This window comes from Oncorhynchus kisutch, linkage group LG11 (genome assembly GCF_002021735.2).
Source record: "Oncorhynchus kisutch isolate 150728-3 linkage group LG11, Okis_V2, whole genome shotgun sequence".
NCBI classification, from domain to species: domain Eukaryota; kingdom Metazoa; phylum Chordata; class Actinopteri; order Salmoniformes; family Salmonidae; genus Oncorhynchus; species Oncorhynchus kisutch.
Genome location: NC_034184.2, coordinates 42,620,706 through 42,638,314, shown reverse-complemented (window position 1 = coordinate 42,638,314; position 17,609 = coordinate 42,620,706). Strand labels below are relative to the sequence as shown.

At 40.6% G+C, this 17,609-nt stretch overlaps 1 protein-coding gene across 2 annotated transcripts in view; it reads right to left on the bottom strand.

Annotated features, from left to right (window-relative positions):
* The window catches only part of LOC109898836 (tight junction-associated protein 1-like), a 131,009-nt gene that overhangs the window by 60,542 nt on the left and 52,858 nt on the right, over positions 1 to 17,609 (bottom strand). The gene's annotated exons all lie outside the window — the stretch shown is intronic.

Genomic DNA, 17,609 nt, shown 5'->3' with positions numbered 1-17,609 from the left:
AGCTTCCTCTTCTACTCTAGAATGATCATGAGGATTCTATTGAGAAAAATATATAATTTTAGACAGCCACTGTGCCTTCTCAAAGTGACTCACTGTGCTCTATTTGTCAGAATCCGACACGAAAGGCGAAGGCCTTGATAATACATTTAGCCTTGATAACACATTTTTTGCTTGGATGGAACTTTGTCTGGAAGTGTTGGGTTCTGGGTTTAACTTGGTATATTGCTTTACTAGAGACTGGTTTTTACGTCAGAAGTGAATGGTTATCTGTAGGAGCCAGATGGCTTTGGAATGTGCTGGGTGGACGGGAGGAAGTCACAGGATTGCTGTAGAGATATGGGTGGACATCTTTGGATTAGGCAAATGAGGGGGTTGAGGTCAGGTCAGATCCCCTTAAGGGAGAAATGACGGTTTATTACCCTATTACTTCGTCTTCCTGTCGAACCATAATAGATGTAAGGATTGGAGAGAAGGAGGAGTACCTAATAAGAGTATATATATATATACACTTGTCGTGGTGGAAACATGTTTTGTCTGATGCAGCTGTATTGATCCTCTTGGAAGAATCAAATTGTTTAAGCTTTCATAACATCCGTCGACTTTTTTTACTCTGAGAATTAGAACCAAAACACTTGGCGCTGCAAGCAGGGTTCACCACGATTTGTAGTCAAACCAGAGAGTCCAGATCAGTGGAGCTGGCAACAAACAAGGAAGGCACAGTTCCTACACCTGTTTCCACGGATTTTGACATCTTGGGGAGATGAGAATCGTAGGCTGAACAATTATAGGATACGGACCTAGAGAGCCTGAGTTTATTCGCTAGGCCCATTGTGTAATGACTAGTCATAAATATCTGGTGCAGGGTAGGTTCTATAAGGACAGGTCCCGAGTGGAGGTTTTCCACTGCGAGATCCAGGTAAAAATCAGGAGCAGCGTAGGTTTCATAAGGATAGGCCTCGAGTGGAGGTTTTCCACTGCGAGATCCAGGAGTGACAATACAGTGTAGGGCAGGTTCCGTATTAGGATATACCCCCACTAGGGACCTTCCCCTCAGATCTGTAGAAAGGACAAAAGTCCCAGCTGCAGTGAGTTTTTGTAAGACGAGAGTTCCAGAAACTAGTGAGTAAAACAAAAACAAAGGAAAAATAAGATATTCAAACACTGAGTCACGAGTATTAGCAGTAGCAATAAAGAGAGGTTGGTTAGATGCCCTGTTGGGTAGAGAACCATGACAGATTATGTGGAAACAGTGTGAATAATTTTGGTAATGTGGGTTATCAACAACAGTGATATTTGAGGCACAATACTGGAATAAGACCTTAAGTAATCCGTATTCTCCAGTAATACATTTGCAGACGCTATTGTATCTAATACAAGGTCTATCTAATACAAGGTGTTGTGACCAATTAATTATTTTCCGTGGAAGTGGGTAGCGCTACCTTGGAAAATAGTTAATAGAAGGTGTGTATTATAGACGGGAGTGAAGAAATCTAAAACACCCTAGACACAGTTTGGAAATAATAACGATTCATTTGGTGTCAGACGGCCCCGATTCTCCAAGCAGAGCTAGAGGGTTTTAATAAAGCAATGGAGTAGCTGAAATAAGCGCACAAGCATTCTACCAATTCGGCTCGAATATGGGGAATTAATAGAGGTACTTAGCGACAAAAAGACTGGGTGCGTGAGTACATTGATAGATTTTGTACTTCGGCTTTGATGGCAGGTTTGAAACCTGCGATCAAAACGACAATTGTGGGGGGGGGGGGGGGGGTGAGGATAAAATAGAGCAAGATGTTTGAGTGGAATATAAATCCGCTCACTTCGCAAGACGTGCGAGGGGTTAATACAGCCACAGTGAAAGTCACTAACAGTGGTTTCAATGGCCAGGGTAAGACAAAGAAACGTAGCAACAAAACATCAAAGCGTAAGGAGATAATCTCACATCTAAAACAGGGAGCATCGGACAGTGGAAGAATGAGTGTATGGTGATACTGGAACCTGCTGTACTCTAAGGAAATTCCGCTAAACAAGCTTTTGCATCTTTTTCAAAAGACCAACAACAAATCCTTTTGAGAGTAGCAGGAGAGGAAAAGTCACATATCGGTGTATAGCTTCAGTTCGATCGATAGCGGCTCATAGAGATTACAGTTTCTAGTTGAAGGAACACGTATGAGATCACGTCTTACCCAACTGTTCAATAGAGGCCAGTGATCAAATATCACAGATTCCTTAGGATGAGAAATTGGCTAAAATTGGCACAGGAAAACATATTTTGGGTTGAAGAATCTAGGCCAAATGCCAGGGGAATGTATTCTAGAGGTAACTAAATTTAAATAATCTGGCCAAACACTCTTTTTGGGGGGATATAATGAGACATTTTGTGTAGTTTAAATTCTGATATAGATTTTGAGAATGTACGAAAGGGTGGAGGGGTAACGAGGAATTAGCAAAGGGGTTACTAAACCTAAAATTAACTTGTTTTTTTTTGTAAATTCATGAACATTGTGGTGCGGTGGTTGTGAAGTATAGTACATACTAAATAAAAGATACATCAATTATGGAGTGGGCTATAAATGGAGTTCCAGATTAGTGAGGCCTGTTCATGTGTGAAACCGTAGGTCAAAAACGCACACACAAAAACACACTTTACCGGTTACAAATATGCGTTAGTGGTGTTGATACGGTGGATTTATTTTGGATGGGGTCTTTTCAATTCAGTTTTAAATTGGGTATGCAGAAGGATAGAAATGTTTGGAAGGTTTTTTTAATGGTTTCTGAAGGACAGGAAAAGTAAAGGGATAGGAAATATTTAATGGTGTCAAATGCCCTATATCCTGACTTTCTGGTAAAGCCTGACCAATCTCACTAGAAATGATAGAAACAGGTGGGATTTAATTATAAAATGAATGAGAAACACCCGTTTGTTCGATTTTACCATTGCTTTATGAGATACTATCATTTCCTTATGGAGTTATCAAGAGTTGTAATTCTAAGTTGATTGGTTATTCGAATGCGGTTATTCTTGATTTAACATGTTTTTTAATCACAATGGGAATCATGTATTTGAAGAGAAAGTTACCAGTTCCCTGGGGTCCTGGTCTTTGGGTAAATATACAAATGCACTTTGTTCAGTCTGCATATAGAAGGAAAAATATATGTTAAATAGGGATGACAGTTACTCCAAATTGATTGGGATATGTGAATTGCGGTTTCGATACAAATTTCACCAGATTGGGATTTATGGAGTGCGGGATTCCTGGATGGAATGGGAGCTAACTTCGTGATCTGGTAACTCTTCCGAGAGGTCGCCAGTAAAATAAGGGAGTATGAACGAATTTTGAAAATGGTTTCAACAGTAACAGTATGTTGTTATGCTCTGACATATAGTTGAAGTCAGAAGTTTACATACACTTAGGTTGGAGTCATTAAAACTTGTTTTTCAACAACTCCACAAATTTCTTGTTAACAAGTTGGTTATAGGACATCTACTTTGTACATGACAAGTCATTTTTACAACAATTGTTTACAGATTATTTCACTTATAATTCACCGTATCACAAATCCAGTGGTTCAGAAGTTTAAATACACTAAGTTGACTGTGCCTTTAAACAGCTTGGAAAATTCTAGAAAATGATGTCATGGCTTTAGAAGCTTCTGATAGGCTAATTGACATCATTTGAGTCAATTGGAGGTGTACCTGTGGATGAATTTCAAGACCTACCTTCAAACTCAGTGCCTCTTTGCTTGACATTTTGGGAAAATCAAAATCAAAAGAAAATCAGCCAATACCTCAGAATTTTTTTTAGTAGACCTCCACAAATCTGAGACATCCTTGGGAGCAATTTCCAAACGCCTGAAGGTACCACCATCTTTACAAACAATAGTACGCAAGTATAAACACCATAGGACCACGCAGCCATCATACCGCTCAGGAAGGAGACACGTTCTGTCTCCTAGAGATGAACGTACTTTGGTGCGAAAAGTGCAACTCAATCCCAGAAGAACGGCAAAGGACCTTGTGTAGATGCTGGAGGAAACAGGAACAAAAGTATATTTTTCCACAGTAAAACGAGTCCTATATTGACACAACCTGAAAGGCCGCTCAGCAGGGAAGAAGCCACTGCTCCAAAACAGCCATAAAAAAGCCCAACTACGGTTTGCAACTGCACATGGGGACAAAGATTGTACTTTTTGGAGAAATGTCCTCTGGTCTGATGGAACAAAACTAGAACCGTTTGGCCATAATGACCATCGTTATGTTTGGAGGAAAAGGGGGAGGCTTGCAAGTCAAAGAACACCATCTCAACCGTGAAGCAAGGGGGTGGCAGCATCATGTTGTGGGGGTGCTTTGCTGCAGGAGGGACTGGGACACTTCACAAAATAGATGGCATCATGAGGGAAATTATGATGATATATTGAAGCAACATCACAAGACATCAGTTAAAGTTAAAGCTTGGTCGCAAATGCGTCTTCCAAATGGACAATGACACCAAGCATACATCCAAGATTGTTGCAAAATGGCTTAAGGACAACAAAGACAAGGTATTGGAGTGGCCATCACAAAGCCCTGACCTCAATCCCATAGAAAATTTGTGGGCAGAACTGACAACGTGTGTGCGAGCAAGGAGGCCTACAAATCTGACTCAGTTACACCAGCTCTGTCAGGAGGAATGGGCCAAAATTCACCCAACTTATTGCAGGAAGCTTGTGGAAGGCTACCCAAAACGTTTGACCCAAGTTTTAAAAATGTAAAGGCAATGCTACCAAATACAAATGGAGTATATGCAAATGTCTGACCCACTGGGAATGTGATGAAATAAATCACTCTACTATTATTCTGACATTTCACATTCTTAAAATAAAAGTGGTGATCCTAACTGACCAAAGACAGAGAATTTTTACTAGGAATAAATGTCAGGAATTGTGAAAAAAATGAGTTTAAATGTATTTGGCTAAGGTGTATGTAAACTGCTGACTTCAACTGTAGGTACTCTGACAAATCACGGCTAACTTACTTAACGGTCTCTACCAATCACAGAGAGTCATTGAGAGGTAAAGACAACGCAATGGGGGAAAAAGGCTCTCCAGGGTTAAAATGTGAGCTAATGCGGGTTGGAGAAGGTTCATAGTACACCTTGTACACCTTGGTTGAAGTAGAGATTAAAATCAATACTGGAGCCCACATGTAACCGATTGAAGTCTTAGAAAATCAATTTTCAGCACTGCAGTGCATTGGGATATAATAGGCTTCAGCATGTTTTTCATTGGGATTAATGGGCATGTTTGGGCAAGCTGCACAACTTTGTGGAGGCTGTAAAGTTCACCTCATCCCCAAACTGTCTTTCAAAATCATTTAAATGGTTCAGAGAGACAATGCAAAACACCAGTCATCAGTTAGGCCTAACACATACTGAAAATGGGATAAGAATAACAGCATCAGGTGGAACGTCACCCTAAATGTCAGAAGCTTTCTTCTGACTGCAAGACACAGTGCTCTGTTCACCTTAGGCCTACATGGTTAAAGCATAGGCCATCATATAAAAGTGAGCGGGGTGTGAATCAAATCGTACAGTGTTATGCATGTGGGGGAAGAGGCAAGGAAATCTGCAAATCCCTTTAAGTACCAACAAGACACCACAAGAGATAACAAAATTAATTTCAGTCATATTGGATGTAATTACTGAAAAGGAGTCGAGTTCTCATTCTCAGCCGGAACCCGGCGGTCTGCGACTCAAATTCTGAGAATTGATTCGGGCAGGGCAGGTTTTGGGCTTGCTGCGCTGTGTAAAAATTGTTAAGAAAAGAAAAGAAAAAGGCCTGCATGTCTTTCACACCTTTTACTACTGCTTTCTCACAGCAACTAACAGTGCCAAGATTCAAAATTTGTCTGGGCCAGAGAAATGTGACCATGATGAAAAAAATATTTCTGATTGAAATTGTGATATGAATTGTTTGGAGTGCACACGGGAGAATGATGATCCACGAGACCACGACAGATCGCACATCTCGGAATCAAAGAGAAGACCATCATTTCAATGGCATCTGCTAACGCCAATACATCCTAATAAAATACATCCTATGACTGCCCTGCAAATGTGCCTTGCTGGACCTTCTAAACGATCAAAAGTCGACCCTTAATTGATCCAAAGGTTTTCCTAAATCAGGCATATGCTTGCAGTTATTTCAGAATAAAACATGCATTTAAAAACAAGAGCTTTTGTTTAATTATTCAAAATGGTGGTTTGGCAGAAAATCTAGTAATTTATTATTTAATTACTCAAGGCACCCTTTGTTCTCCTAATTCATTTTCAAAATAAATGTTTTGATTGTATTTAAAAGGCATGAATGAATAGTATGCTGTGTAATGACATGAATGAATGAGTAACGTTAAAGAGATGTTCTGGAACTTTGGCGACTACATAAGTATTTTTTTTAAACATTTTGCTTTGGGGTGGATGTGTCAATGTGTAGTTCATACATTATTAATCTATGAGCAGAATTACTGTCTGACCTCAATTAGCCACGAAATACCTAGTTTGAAAGCGACTGCTCTCTGGAAGCTGTGTGGTGCCATTTTGAGTACTGCAAGCTTGGCCCACATGGGCTAGCCCCCTAGTAATTAAGAGTTCCAGCCAATGAGCTTCAGCCCCTCGTCATTTGAGTGACAGCTAGCAAGATGCACATTAACAAGTTGCACAGTGAAAGAAGGCTGGCCCAGGCATGCCCACCATATCTGCAAATACTGTATCAGTGCACATATTTTACTTCCTGGATAACTCCCATGTGTAAACTTGCAAAGGCCGCAAGTCCCCTCATTATGCGTTCATTGACTTGAACGGGGATGCCCATTCTATTAATTTTATTTCAATTCCAGCACATGCAGTGAAGAGAAAATGTGTAAATTATACACACACACACACACACACAATTGTTTTTGCTATTCTAATGTTTATTTTGGGGACTGCAGTCATTTGGATGGCCAATTACAGTCATCCAAAATTCCATGACCGTCATAGCCCTAGTGGCAGCAGCACGGGGACCCGTTTTGTCTCGAGGGATACTTTAAAAACTATGAAGTATGCAAATATTCCAGACACACAGAACAGGACGCACTCCCCACAGCTTGATGGTGGAAAGATTATATACGGCTACTTACTATAGCCTATAGGCCTAAGCGAGTCAAGAGCAAAATAATACACTTGATTTAGTCTACATTATTGCATGCTAAATGTTTCTGATCAGTGATTAAACTTAATGAGCTACCACATCCACTTATTTGGCCAACCAGAGTTCCATTATCCAAATATACAGACAGATTCACTGAAACAAAATCACATTGATTGATTAATCAGACAAGTCACAGGCTGTTAGTCGGAAGTTGGACAGGCTACCACGCGAGTGAAGAGCAACATCTACTTGTTAAGCTACATAACATGCTAGCAAAATGCTCTGATCAGTACTTATGAGCAAACTAAAATAAAGATGATCATGAGCACTCCAATGTTTCCCCTAAATGAATTTAGCAGAAGCAGGCCGCCGCTGCTAAATCGTTGCCGCCACATATAGTAAAATATATACACACATACATATATTTCGGGGCGGCAGGTAGCCTAGTGGTTAGAGAATTGGACTAGAAACAGAGTTAAATAATGTTTATAATACACACACACAGTTGAAGTCGGAAGTTTACACACACCTTAGCCAAACACATTTAAACTCAGTTTTCACAATTCCTGACATTTAATCCTAGTAAAAATGCAGAGTCTTAGGTCAGTTAGGATCACCACTTTATTTGAAGTGCATTGAGGAAATAAATTCCACAAATTAACTTTTACCAAGGCACACCTGTTAATTAAAATGCATTCCAGGTGACTACCTCATAACACTGGTTTAGAGAATGCCAAGAGTGTGCAAAGCTGTCATCAAGGAAAAGGGTGGCTACTTTGAAGAATCAAAAATATATTTTGATTTGTTTAACACTTTTTTTGGTGACTACATGATTCCATGTGTGTTATTTCATAGTGTTGAAGTCTTCGCTATTATTCGTCAATGTAGAAAATAGAAAAATAAAGAAAAACCCTTGAATGAGTAGGTGTGTCCAAACGTTTGACTGGTACTGTATATTTGTAGCGAGCAGTGGCATGAAGGAGAGCCACGAGTGCACAGCCACCGCTTTCTCCTAATCATCTCCCTACATTGCTGGGGCACGCATCAGTTCTATATTTCAGATGGTGTCAACATATTACATGTTCATGTATTTTTTTTTTAAGTCACCAGAAGTGACCTTGTCACAGTCGTTCTACAAAATAAATCTCCTGGAGTGCATGCCCGGACCTCCACAGCAAAGTGGATTTAGTTCATCCATGTTGCTTTATTGGAGACATGGAGGGGAATTGTAAATATCATACATGTGATGGATCAATCTGCATCGAAATGGATAAATCTGCATCAAAAAAAATCAGTTTAGTAAGGAACTATTTCTTTCTAAATGCTTTTTGGGAGACTGCAGAGAGAAGGCAGGAGATCATTAAAATGGGGCCCATCAGCGAGAGCTGCCATGGGACTTTTCTTCCTGAATGTACCATATTGTCTCACCTGACCCCGGCCCTATGATCCCTTCCCACAATCCCGCTCTGCCTATTCTAAACCGTGTGACGTGTAATCCCATCATCTCTAATTCTGTGCTTCGTAGAACATCACAGACTCAGAGATGGACAGACAGGCCTGGACAGAGACAGTGGACACACCTCTGAGGTGTGACTGACAGTCTTCGAAGGGAAAATGACTACCCCCTCTCAATGAAGCTACGAAAGTTAAAGGGCGACCACGGTACTGCAGGCATTGTTTGCTGAAAACCAGATCCCCCATTGGTGAATGGAAAAATGGCAATCTTAGTGGTCAATCCGTTTAAATAAAAAATGCTTTCTTAGACAATCATGGTACCAATAATTGCTTATAATACAACAGATGACCTTGAACTGATTTTTATTTATTTATTGCAAACAGAAGAAGCTAATCTAGTCGCTAATCGCAGCCTGCCTTCAACTGGAGTTCATCAATGAGGGCAGCACTGAGCGAGCCTGCAACATCACTTCCTGGAGTATCTCAAACTGATCCATGAGACGCCATCTTAAACAACTTAAATTTGGCTTCAATGTGCTATTGAGTCAACACATAGAAATGTATGTCTCGTCATCAATGGCATATGCAGTCATTGTAGTCTTCCATACTATAGTGACAACAGTTCCTCGGCCAGGGCACAGGACATGTTTGACTCATCGGGGCCTTAGGGCTGTGGTACAGAGGGAGCATTCGGCTGGGTCTGGGAGCTGTCAGCGCGATGTGTGGTAGCCTCCTCACTCTCAGGCCATGGCATCCTGTCTCCCCGCGGAGCATATGGCACCAGGCTTCCGACATGAACCACACAGTGGCAGAGAACTGAGTCACTGGTTGACTGACAGTACATTTCTACACAGCATCATCCTTAGTGCATAGGCTTACTTGCTAGATTAATTTAACTATAATCTTTAATTGTATTTTACCATAATGTATTGTCTCCAATCACCTTGGTATTCATCTTCTGGTCACAACCACCATGCAAACAACCTTTTGTGCATAAAAATTGGATTTTCAACATCTATAATTATCATTCATGGCATTTGGAGGAAATTGAAAATGACATACTAAAACACAAATGAGAACAATAAATCAAACACGGTTCCCAGGGAAACTATTACCAAGAGGCTGACGGGTGTGTTTAATTACTGCCATGTTGAGGCTGGTTGAAAGAAACTTTAATACAGTTTTAAGCTTTGAACTACTCCCATAAAGCGGTTATACAATCTAGACTACGGTAATTATTTTCCTTTGACTATTACATTGAAGCTCAACTTTCTCACGATAAGACTTGACTAACAATGCCCAAGAGCTAAGCAACCTGTTAGCTAAACCAAAAGCCTATTCACAATACCGGTGAATGCATATGCAATAGGAGCATTGAGTTATTGAGGTTGATTTAGATGGCGCTACAGATGACAAACAATATGTTCCCCTTCCATGAGCCACTGAGTTTAAATTGTACTGATCAACAACATTTTCTTAGAATTAGCTTATAAAAAGTGCGAGCTCTCTTTAACCAGTAATGACGTCATTTACGATCCAAGAGGTGTGCTGCCTGTCGGAGCCCTCAGTTCGCTGAGGCGATAAATCTTTGGCTGAGGGAGAGACGTGAGGGTGAACGATTAAATGAAAGAAAAGTTTCTGATGGAAATTAGCTTTGAAATCATAATTTTTTGCATTATGGTTTTCACATCACAAACAAAGTACTAGGGTGGTGAATGTGTTAGTATCGGCTGTAAGCTAGCCAGGAAACTTGGCCTACAAAAGCTGGAAACCACCGGTATCTTCTTGCATTGTGAAGTTATTCTAGCCTGTATGGAAATTATTTTGCAAACAGTAATGAACAGTTTCAACATGCAGGGTCTCATTATTCAAATGGGTTAACTTCTGTGCAGCCTGAGTGTGGAGCTAAACATGATGCAGCCCAGACTTCCAGTAAAGGCTTGCAATGAGTGTGTGGAGCAGGCACGGAACACTGGCTGCGCTGATACAGACTTGATCCGTGAGGCATTTGACAGAAGTACCAAACGTGACAAAAATGCTAGTACCAAACCATTTTTCAAGTTCTAGTATCAAAAAAGTACCATGCAACAAGCTAATGGTTGGACGTACTGCCAAATTCTCTAAAACGACATTGGAGGCAGTTTATGGTAGAGAAATTAACATAAAATTCTCTGGCAACAGCTCTGGTGGACAATTAAGCAGTAAGCATACCAATTGCACGCTCCCTCAACTTGAGACATCTGTAGCATTGTGTTTTGTGACAAAACTACAGCCTTTTGTCCCCAGCACAAGGTGCACCTGTGTAATGATCATGCTGTTTAATCAGTTTCTTGATATGCCACACCTGTCAGGTGGATGGATCTTGGCAAAGGAGAAATGAGCAACAGAGAAATGCTCAGGGACGTAAACAAATTTGTGCAAAAAATTAGAGCGAAATAAGCTTTTTCTGGGATCTTTAATTTCAGCTCATGAAATATGGGACCAACACTTTACATGTTGCGTTTATATTTTTGTTCAGTGTAGCTAACCAATAGTTACCAGGACTATCTGCATTGACCCTTTTTGCACTAACTCTTGACTCATCACATACGCTGCTGCTTATTATCCATCCTGTTGCCGAGTCACTTTATCCCTTCCTATATGTACTTTCTACCTCAATTACCTCGTACTCCTGCGCATCGACTCTGTACTGGTACCCGTGTATATAGCAAAGCTATCATTACTCATTTTGTATTTTTCAACCGTTTTTTCTCTGCATTGTTGGGAAGGGCCTGTCAGCATTTCCACTGTTAGACTACACCTGTTGTTTACGAATCATGTGACAAATAACTTTGATTTGACCAACTGAACAGCCAAACCATTGTTTAAGATTTTACCATGAACTAATTTGCACAATCATTCCTCCTCAATTATTCAAGACTAATGCAGGAAGAGTGTACAAAGAATACATGTCCCACACAGCAGAACATATGTCAATGTCCAGTTAATTTTAGGCTTGATAGAAATTAGGCAATGATACATTTGAGAGATTTTGCTCATATGAACACTTTACGTTTCAATATTCTGCTCAGGAGCCCACAGATCCAGTCATCTGATCACAATTAGTGAGAAGGTTAGCATTTCTACTCCATTGCGTTTTTAATGGCCAGCAGAATCTTAAAAGCTACCACTCCAAAATGGACATTTTAACAGGTCTATCAACTCAAAGCTGCATCTGTGAAGCTCAGGCACTAGCTCTTTCATCCAGTGAAAGTACCATCCTTTATTCATGATTAGAAGCTGGGCCATTTCTAAACGTAATACAAAGTTAAGACACTCCCTAATTGCTGTAGCCACAGCAATTGTACCATTCCACAGACTCCTTGCGGGGGTCAAAGGCCTGGTTAGGTGACTGGCTCTATGTGGTTTGGCCAGAAAGGCCAGGTGATTTATCCCCTCCTGGATAATCTGATGCTCAGGCCCAGTACGTCTCATTCCTTCTCAGAGATTGAATTTCAGACATATTTTCAAAATGCCCGATTTTCAATCCCTACAAAACGATCATGATCTGAAAGAATACCACTGTTTAAGCATAAAGCCAGCATTTGGCTCAGGTCTGGCTGCCTCTGAATCCTAAAGACCCCTCTGCTTTGGTCTGCTGCTGCTTCCATACCTCATTATTTTGAATAAGAATGTGGAATTCCTCACACCTGTAGAGCCCAGGAAGCTCTCACAAATGATGAGCAACACTTGACTTTGGTATTAACATGAATCACATATATAACTTCTGAATCAGACAGCTAAATGATTCACAATCCTTATATTAAAAAAGGTCCATGAGGGTCTTAGTCAGAACCCGAGGAAAGGCAGACGTCACTGATTAAATGTACTTTTTTTTTCTTCTGGAACGAGAGATGTGATATGCAAGAGTTCCATTTCCATCCAAGTATAGCGCTCAATCTCCAATTCTCCACAACTCAAATAGACACACTAAAGAAAGTATAGAATGGCACAGCAGATGAGTACTAAACTGCATGGAAGAAACATATATATATATATCCCCCCCCCCCACTAAGTGACCATTAAGAGTTTAGGTTTAGTTCACAAAGGCGGGGACAGTAGTCACAGGGATGCCGATTAGCTTACACAGCAGCCTTACAAGTGGCACGGCGTTGCACAGTGCAATTTTCAAAAGCAGTGCTGAAGTGATGTTCATGCATGGTAATTCAGCTCTCAAGTTTGACAGCTAATAAAAGAGAGCAGTCTTAATTAAATCAGTAACAACCTCTGTTCATCCCTCTGCTCCCGTCTCCTCTGGGCAAAGACAGAAAATTCTAACAGAGCCCTCGTCTCTAGGGACAGCCACTATGGGCTTCGTATATATATTTTTTAACCCCCTTTATCTCCCCAATTTTGATCTTGTCTCATTGCTGCAACTCCCCAATGGGCTCGGGAGGTGAAAGTCAAGTCATGAGTCTTCCGAAACATGACCCGCCAAAACACACTTCTTAACACCTGCCAGCCGCATCAAGCTCACATGGGGACATTCTACTGTACGCAATTGATAGACTAAGTTATAAAGAAACTTGATTATGCATTTCAAGAAACATGGACGCAACAAGTAGTTTGCATACATTTCCATTTGGAGCAATAAGTTTGCTTCATTGTGATGAGATTAGGACCTTTGGGGATGGTATAATATCTTTGGCAAAATTGGCAGATAGCTCTACCTGCTGTATCGGCTCTGGGTTGTTTGTGGTATAAGATGTTTGGCAATACACTTCAAATACTTCATTCTGATCCAGACCTATAATATTGGGCTCTGGAGGAGAAGTCAGGCATTACAGTGAGCAGAAAGAAAAAAAAAGGCTAACAGGCATACGAGATGGCTTTAGCCTGCGATTAGCATTCTCATTTCAGTGCGCTCTATACTGCGGCCCAGCTCTGCCTTCTCTTTACCTGCAGCCAAGTACCAAAGCAGAGCCTTAAAAGAAAGTGAGTGCAGAGCTATACAGGCTCAAACACTGGAAGGAAACCACGGTGTTGGAAAGGGAAAAACGCATGCTTCTCACACAACCACTGAAATGGACCAAATCAATTCCTGCAGCAGTGAGCAGCGAGCCGAAACCGGAACGCTTCAGTCCTCCGACTTAAAAGGCGATTCTTCGGAAGCTTGCGCCATTTGTGTCGAGACTTGGCATCTAGAGGGCACTTGACTCAGTGGTCATCAGCACAGACAAGCAGACAAAGCAGTTAAAACACACACAGAGACAGCTTGTTACTATCTACTGTTAACCGCCTGTTATTCTGATGTAACTAGGGTTTCCTCCAGTATTGTCATCCAAAGGGGGTTATTCTCCATCACCGACCTTTGAATTAAATGCTGCTAACTGCTAACCAAAGAATATAAGCTAGTGGTCTTGCATAGGCTGAGAGAGGAAAAGACTGCAAAAAATAAAAAATGTCAGAGACTAGGGCTGTGGCAGTCCCAAAATTTAAAATGGTGATTGTCAAGCAAATAACTGTCGGTCTCACAGTAATTGACAGTTAATTAACAATTAGCATCTCCTGGCTGCCACACATCCTAAATGCCACTGATGCAGACCATTGGAACATCTACATTTTTAAAAAGTCAAATAAATCCATGTAATATAGCCTACACCTTCACAATAAATCCATTATTTATTGAAGACAATTTTAGAATTATATTTTAGAATAACAGAATAGCATACTCTGTTGTCCTTATGTTAATTCCTGATCTGGCTATGCCATATGGCTGTTGGCTACACTAGTTCATTTACCAGATTCACTTAGAATTCTGTGGCATTAATCTATAGAAGAATACAACTGAACAAAGCTGAATAAAATAAAGGATATTTTCTCCGAACAATTAGACTGAGTGCGCACGGCGGCTATTCTGTATTGAGCAGTTAACAAAGAAATAGGTACTCGTATTTGCTTAATTTAGAGTTATTAATGGAACCTAGATGTTCTAAAAATGTTGGGCTATATGTTAGGATTTTTAATACATTCTAAGGCTGCATGATGCAACTAATGATGATTTGAAGTCACTTGAAAGGCATGAGCTCAGCTTAGTTTTTTTGCACAGGCTGTACACACTTCTTCAGTCTCTCATTCACAATTGGAGAAGCACTTGTTAATGACTCAAATTTCCCGGCGGCATCCCCTTTGTGGCCTTAACGCACCCTAAAAAAAAATCCGTGCCTGCTCCGAAGCACCTCTCATCTCACTCACACGGCTCTCATCACGTGATCGGGTTACAAGTGAAGACAGACATCGGGGATGCAACTAATCGCATCCTTATGCAATTCCGAGGTGCAAATTGAAGATGCCCACCTTCTTCAATTACTTTAAGGGCTCCCGAGTGGCTCAGCAGTCTAAAACACTGCATCTCAGTAGAGGCATCACTACAGACCCTGGTTTGATTCCAGGCTGTATTACAACCAGCCGCGATTTGGAGTCCCATAGGGCGGCGCACAATTGGCCCAGCGTCGTCCGGGTTGGTGTTTGGCTGTCATTGTAAATAAGAATTTGTTCTGAACTGATTTGCCAAGTTAAATAAAAAGGTTAAATAAAAAATAAATGGAAGAACCTGTCCACATTTACTTTTCGTCAGGCAACAAGATGAGAAGGCCTAATGAACAGCAAAAGCCTATGTCAAGCTACTGTCCCCATAGTACAAAAGTTGACCTATTCTATGCGAGAAATAAATATACCAAACCGGCTGGGACAGTTGTGGGATGCGATAGATCCCAAATGAATACAACCACTAGCATCAAACATTTTTATGCAATGAGGGTGACGCAACAGTTCAGAAAGTTTAGCTTAAAATGGCAATAAACTATTAGGCTATATATTCACATAAGCGCAGCAATGCGCACATGGCAGTAGGTTATAAGCACAAATGTTCCATTAGCGGAAAAACACCATTATCAAAAGTGACCGCAAATGTAATAATGCATGTAATGCTTTTACTATAAAAGGTGTATTTAAAGGTGAATATTATCTTCCCAAACTTGAAACTCACAGCATTGTTTATTGCCTATGGCTGGGCATCATTCACAGTGACAGGCTAATATTGTCACCCAAATCGTTCTTGATTTAATCTGGTCTTTACATATACTAAATAATATACAGTATCAGTCAAAGGTTTGGACACACCTACTCATTCAAGGGTTTTTATTGTTTTACAACAATTTTCTACATTGTAGAAAAATAGTAAAGACATTAAATCTATGAAATAACACATACGGAATCACGTAGTAACAAAAAAAAGTGTTTGCCTTGATGACAGCTTTGCACACTCGTGACATTCTCTCAACCAGCCTCACCTGGAATGATTTTCCAATAATCTTGAAGGAGTTCCCACATATACTGAGGACTTCTTGGCTGCTTTTCCGTCACTGTGTCACTGTGGTCCAACTCATGCCAAACCATCTCAATTGGGTTGAGGTAGGGTCATTGTGGAGGCCAGGTCAACTGATGCAGCACTTCATCACTCTTCTTCTTGGTCAAATAGCCCTTACACAGCCTGGAGGTGTGTTGGGTCATTGTCCTGTTGAAAAACAAATGACAGTCCCACTAAGCGCAAACCAGATGGGATGGCGTATTACTGCAGAATGCTGTGGTAGCCATGCTGGTTAAGTGTGCCTTGAATTCTAAATAAATCACCAGAGTGAGTGTCACCAGAAAGTAACCCACACCATCACACCCCCTTCATGCCTCACGGTGGTAACTACACGTGGACACAATCTCAAATTTGGACTCATCCAGAACAAAGGACAAATTTCGACCAGTCTAATGTCCACTGCTCGTGTTTCTTGGTCCAAACAAGTCTCGTCTTCTTATCGGTGTAGTGGTTTCTTTGCAGCAATTCGACCATGAAGGCCTGATTCACAGTCTCTTCTGATCAGTTGATGTTGAGATGCATCTGTTACTTTAACTCTGAAGCATTTATTTGGGCTGCAATTTCTGAGACTGGTAACTCTAATGAACTTATCCTCTGCTGCAGAGGTAACTCTGGGTCTTCCTTTCCTGTGGCAGTCCTCATGAGAGCCAGTTTCATCATAACACTCGGTTTTTGCAACTGCACTTGAAGAAACTTTCAACGTTCTTGAAGTTTTCCAGATTGACAGACCTTCATATCTTAAAGCATTGACGGACTGTCGTTTCTCTTTGCTTATTTGAGCTGTTCTTGCCATAATATGGACTTGTTCTTTTACCAAAATAGGGCTATCTTCTGTATACCACCACTACCTTGTCACAACAACTGATTGGCTCAAACAAATTAAGTAAAGAAATTCCACAAATTAACCTTTTACACGGCACACCTGTTAATTGAAATGCATTCCAGGTGACTACTCCATGGAGCTGGTTAAGCGAATGCCAAGAATGTGCAAAGCTGTCATCAAGGCAAAGGGTGGCAACTTCGAAGAATCTCAAATATATTTTGATTTGTTTAACACTTTTGGTTACTACATGATTCCATGTGTGTTATTTCATAGTTTTGATGTCTTCACCATTATTGTACAATGCAGAAAATAGTCAAAATAAAGAAAAACCCTTGAATAAGTAGGTGGGTCCAAATTTGACTGGTACTGTACAGTATGTGTGAAATTAGTTTTGATTTAGACTGGACCAGAGGACACTTTTCCTGTGGTTAATATTCATGCCAGCCATGTATGCTATACTCCTGTTGTACAGAGAAGCAATGTGCTTAATATTAGGAAAGTAGAAAAATAAATATAGTAGGCCTCCTTTTATATCTGTTTTCTCACACAAATTGTATAGCCTATAGAAATGATGAGCAACATGAGCTCATGGGCTCTGATGAAGTGTTTGAATAGATTTTCAATTACATTGATGTCAGAGTGATTAGAGGGACAATAGAGTGCTGAATACCAGGCAGCTAGCAAGTTGGGTAGGCTACTAATGACCATCAGAAGCAGCAAAGCTTGGAGAAGCCTAATTACCCTGACTAAGTGGTC